The sequence below is a fragment of the Oncorhynchus keta genome, chromosome 36 (genome assembly GCF_023373465.1).
Source record: "Oncorhynchus keta strain PuntledgeMale-10-30-2019 chromosome 36, Oket_V2, whole genome shotgun sequence".
NCBI classification, from domain to species: Eukaryota; Metazoa; Chordata; class Actinopteri; order Salmoniformes; family Salmonidae; genus Oncorhynchus; species Oncorhynchus keta.
In genome coordinates, this window is record NC_068456.1 from 22,161,842 (window position 1) to 22,168,128 (window position 6,287).

The window sequence follows — 6,287 nt, forward strand, 5'->3', positions numbered from 1 at the left end:
AACCCCTTGTTTAGGCTTATAGCAATCAAGGCAGACAATAAAACATTAAGAATGATCTGAATAAGTGAAATAAACACACAGGAAACATTAACCTGCAGCACCAACACAATGTTAAACCCCACACCAGTCACAGCTCTACAACACAACAAGGCAACTGCTTTTCATCCACTCCAGTTCTCAATTTAGAAGCCTTGAGGGGGCAAACAGTGTGTTCCATGAGTAAAGCAATGATAGAATTAGATAAATAGCCTTTCTATTTGCTCACTCTTTACTGCACACATAAAGCCGACTTTTGCTTGCGAGTGCGGCTGCTAAGAGCAACATAAACATTTGTGAGCACCTTGATAAAAGCAAGATAGCGGAAAGTAATGAGAGAAGAATTTCATTAAATCAGAGTCATTTTTCAAACGACAGAAAAACACCACTTCTCCTTATCCCCAAATTACATCAAATAGCGGCTTTTGTGAGCCTGCTGATTTCCCATGTACATTTCTCCACTCTAAACACTGTTGACACTTTGCTGTGCCTCACCTCTGTCTCTGACAATGAAGATAAGAGCTAAACACAATTACAGTGCCTCCATTTTAGTTTGCCCCTACCCCGCAAAAATATTTGGAATTCCTCAATAATACAGCACATCATGAATGATGTACTTTTGCAACGTGTTCACGGTGAGAATTTTTTTCTGGGGTTTTGTTATGTTGCTTGAGAGTGCAAAAGCAGGAGAGCATGTTTTGCCTGCATCAATGGTGGGATGTAGCGTGGGGAAGTGACAGCAAAGGAAGACATGATTGAGTAGGACACTGTCGGCCACAGAAAGAAGTTTGGATGGGGGGTGGGTTGCAGAGTAGGTAGGAGGTTGGGGAGGATGGCAGGTCTGAGTCATGCTGAACTTGTTCTTTCTTCTTCTCTGAAATGATGAATTAAAATTGTGTGGGCTTCACTACCCTAACTAACATGTTTGTTCTAGATCTGTCATTCCCTATGTCGTCTATGATGGTTTGTGTGCTTGATGGTCTGTGCTCTCCCCCACACGCCAATTTGAGATAATGAATCAGTCACAGTCACAAAGACATTCCAAATCATCCAGTAGGGCTTGACAACACAGAGTCTGCATCAAAAATATAAAATATAACAAATATTTTTTTAGATACAAAACTTCTGAAAACATGTAGGATGTAGGATCTTCATTTGAGACAGTTTGCACTCGCCGTTCTTGTGAGCTTGTGTGGCCTGCCACTTCGCGGCTGAGCAGTTGTTGCTCCTAGACGCTTCCATTTCATTATAACAGCACTTACAGTTGGCCGGGGCAGCTCTAGCAGGGCAGAAATTTGACAAACTGACTTGTTGAAAAGGTGACATCCTATGACAGTGCCTCGTTGAAAGTCACTGAAATCTTCATAAGGCCATTCTACAGCCAATGTTTGTCTATGGAGATTGCATGGCTGTGTGCTCGATGTTGTATACCTGTCAGCAACGGGTGTGGCTGAAATAGCCGAATCCACTAATTTAAAGGGGTGTCCACATACTGTTGGTGATGTAGTGTAAGATCCTACATATTGAGACCTACAGTCGTGAAGGATTATTGTGTGTAGAATGATGAGGAGTAAAACATTTTAATCAATTTTAGAACAAGGCTGTAACGTAACAAAATGTGAAAAAAAGTCAAGGGGTCTGAATACTTTCAGAATTCACTGTAGGTCTATTTAACACATGCACCCTGTATATACACAACATAAATACACACATTATGCCCAACCTATACACGGTGTATATACACACACGAAAAAAACAACACAGTCATGGGAATCACAGATAAAACATCACAAATCACCCAGAAAAACAAGTTACATTCCTTCGCAAATAAGTCCCTAATCAATGCTTTAAATTGCCCAAACAGCACCAGAACATTAAGATAAAATATATTTTGAAATAATATAGAGATCTACTGGTCTTTAGCGAAGTCCAGACTACCTGTTGATACAGGATGCAGTGATGAATATCAAAACTGTCAGCTGTAACAAAACAAAGGGCACTATGGTAGACAGCATCCAAAGGTTTAAGATTAGTAGTAGCTGCACTTTGATTAATAATATCACCATAATCAAGAACGGATAAAAACGTAGGCTTAATAATCTGCTTCCTACTGCTTAGAGGAAGGCACGATCTGTTTCTGTAGAAAAAGCCAACTTTACAACATAGCTTCTTATTAACCAGCTCATCCATATCAATCCAAATGTGCCTAAGTATTTATACGAGGGAACAATTTCAATTTGAGAACCATCTAAGGACAGTTTGAAAACAACATGTAATTTGTTTTGCTCATATTATTAAGCATACATTTTAAATCAGCGAAGGGATTCCAGCATTGCTATAACATCTGACTGTAGTTTTGACACAGACAGATCAACAGTCGGGCAATAGCATACATAATAGCATACATATAGATTAAGTTATCCATTTTTAACAGATTGACCAATGCTGTTAATATAAATAGTGAAGAAAATAGTTCCTGAAATCGACTCCTGTGGTACACCTTTATGTACTTCAGGAAATTCAGACTTAACTCGATCAATCACGATGGCCTGAGTTATGTCACTTAGATAATCATGAAACCATGAACAGGCGTCAGAGCTCAGGCCTATCGAGGACAACTTGTTCAATAAAATATCATGATCAACAGTATCAAAACCTTTTGACAGGTCCACAAACAAAGCTGCACATTTCATTTTAATGTCTAAAGTATTGACAAGATCAGTAACAACTAAGTGGTTGCTGTAATAGTGCTACGCCCAGGCCTGATTGGTTTACATTCAAAATACATTTCTGTTACGTCCGTTGTCAGAATGAGACCAAAGTGCAGCATGGAAAGTGTACATCTACACTACAAACAAAAGATAAAGTTCTGCAGGGCTAATACAGATTCTGTGCAAAAGAAACTAACAAGATCCCACAAACTCAGGTGGAAAACAGGCTGCCTAAGTATGATTCCCAATCAGAGACAACGATAGACAGCTGCCTCTGATTGGGAAACATACCCGGCCAACAAAGAAATAGAAAACTAGAATGACCACCCAAATCACACCCTGACCTAACCAAATAGAGAAATAAACAGGCTTTCCAAGGTCAGGGCATGACAATTTCTCAGATAAAAAAAGAACAAAGTTGTAAATTTACCAAGGATTCAATAATCTTTGCTAGACAAGGAAGCCTTGAAATGGAGCTATAATGATTAAGATCACTACTATCCTCTCTCTTATGAATTGACAAAACAAGATCGGATTTCCATACCTTTGGAATGTTTTCTGATAACAATGTTAAATTAAAAATGTGGTTATTAAGCCAACAATTGGTGGGCCACTGTGGATTTATGGTTGTCTATTGCTTTCTTTAAATAGCCTAAAATAAAAGCTTTGACTATAATTCTGATCATTCAGGAAGTTTCCCCTATCAGCATCCAGTCTAATATCATTGTGAATTGGCTTAGAAGTTATTTCAAAGAGATAGCCCACTGAAATAAAATGATGATTAAATGCTTCAATGATGCCATTTTTTCCCATAATGAGGCCAGTCTCTGAATTAATTTGTTGTGGCAGAGAAGAGGAAGTAGAATCCTTCAGAGATTTACAGTTTTCCAGAATTGTCGGGTTCCCATTACAATCCGATAGAGCAGTTACATAATAATCAGATTTAGCCTTTCTGATTTGTCTTACACAATGATTCCTCAGTTGCATAAAAGCTTACCAGTCCGGTCCTAAGCCTGTGTTCCTGGCCTTGACACAAGCATTATCTCTTTTATGAATGACTTCTGATAATTCCGGAGTGTACCAGGCATTCAATCGACTTTTAACCCTTATTTTTTCCAAGGGAGCATGATTCGGCTTAGTTACCAGCTGGGTTAGGTTTAGATCATTACACATGTCTTTTAGATTGTCTGAAGCCTGCATTTCCAGATCATAATTTAGATCACACAGGATAATAACTGTTTTAATTTTAAAAAATACAACAAACTATTTAACTCCTCGAGTGCACAAAGGTTAGCCGAGGAAGGACGATAAGATCCCTGTAACAGTTACGGATGTATTTTTCCCCAGACAAAGCCTTACAGATAGTAGCTAAACATTATTGGCAAAGTAAATGGATTTCAGTAAAGAGACAGATAAATTATATTGAATATGACTGCCCAACATACAAAACAGAGTTCAGGAGTGGAAGTGTGTGAATATGACAGCTGTTTTATCTCACACTCACACCTTCAACTCCCACCCTCCTCTCCCACTTCCTGGTCTTTCTTTTCCTCCTACTCCTTTTGTGTCTGACTTGGGATGCTGAGAATGCCTTGTAAATTAGCTAGATGAGAAGTGATGGTATGGAGGCCGAGTAACTAAGGAAAGTCCATCAGTTTCCCCCAAATCCAGCCACTCTACTGCTTTACGGTAGTACATTAATCCAACCCCCTCCCCCTCACTGTCTTCCCATAACTAGCTATTCCCATACAGATTGAATACAGATGTAAGATCTTCATTTAATCACTATTTTGTTGCTGAGAAATGCAAACTAGTAGTGTATTTACATTTTAAAACGGCTTCTAAAGTTTGTATTTTCCACTTTGAAATGTCAGACTTGATATGGAAAATGTATCAACCTTTACAAAAAATGGCCATTAATTATAATCCACATAATTATTCACAGTTCCTGTTATTGCAGGATTGTTTTCCTGCTGTAACAAACTGGCTGAAATAAACAACACCCTGTCGTTCTCAACTAACATCAAGGCGGTGTCCCGTTCCTGTAGGTTCATGCTCTACAACATCCGCAGAGTACGACCCTGCCTCACACAGGAAGCGGCGCAGGTCCTAATCCAGGCACTTGTCATCTCCCGTCTTGATTACTGCAACTCGCTGTTGGCTGGGCTCCCTGCCTGTGCCATTAAACCCCTACAACTCATCCAGAACGCCGCAGCCCGTCTGGTGTTCAACCTTCCCAAGTTCTCTCACGTCACCCCGCTCCTCCGCTCTCTCCACTGGCTTCCAGTTGAAGCTCGCATCCGCTACAAGACCATGATGCTTGCCTACGGAGCTGTGAGGGGAACGGCACCTCAGTACCTCCAGGCTCTGATCAGGCCCTACACCCAAACAAGGGCACTGCGTTCATCCACCTCTGGCCTGCTCGCCTCCCTACCACTGAGGAAGTACAGTTCCCGCTCAGCCCAGTCAAAACTGTTCGCTGCTCTGGCCCCCCAATGGTGGAACAAACTCCCTCATGACGCCAGGACAGCGGAGTCAATCACCACCTTCCGGAGACACCTGAAACCCCACCTCTTCAAGGAATACCTAGGATAGGGTAAGTAATCCTTCTCACCCCCCCCCCTAAAAAGATTTAGATGCACTATTGTAAAGTGGCTGTTCCACTGGATGTCATAAGGTGTATGCACCAATTTGTAAGTCGCTCTGGATAAGAGCGTCTGCTAAATGACTTAAATGTAAATGTAAATGTAATAAAGATCCTACATATGTAGCAGACATGTGTCCATATGTAACACTTTGTTAGGAGGAGCATTGTTTGGAGCCCAACTCCAAATGGAAACAACTTGCATCATGTCCACCTGCTTTCAGCAGCTCTCATATGTCCTGGCAGACTGGCTACGTTGAAATCTGAGTGATGACAGGTTGGTAAGGAATGACATGCTGATAGGTACCCTTCTCTCCCTTTTGGCATGTGGGACTCAGTGTGTGGTGTGTTTGGCTTTTCTCCTGCCACAGGATGTTTGATTCTGTTTTCTAACACGAAACGAGACCTGAAGCAGATTGAGATGGAGAGACAGGGTTGAGAGCTGTGTAAAGCACATGGAAAGGATTACTATGCTCAGAGGCAGGTCTGCTAGAGCACACACACACACACACACACACACACACACACACACACACACACACACACACACACACACACACACACACACACACACACACACACACACACACACACACACACACTCACGCACACACAGAGAGAGAAAGTTTCATATTTTTTGATGGATTTCAGAGGGGGATAAAGCCATGCATTCTACCGGTCAGGGATTTGACTGATCACAATGTCAGAGAGGACATTGGAAACAAGGGCTAAGTTCTATTCAATTTCTTCTTTGAGCCAGAGCGTGTTACATATAGATGGCCGAGATTCTCCCTGGAGCCTAGTGTCAATACGCATAAAAGATTGAGCACAGCACTGTGGAGACGTGTGCATTTTCTTAAAACATTTAACTGTGAAAACATTTAGCCGTGAATCAG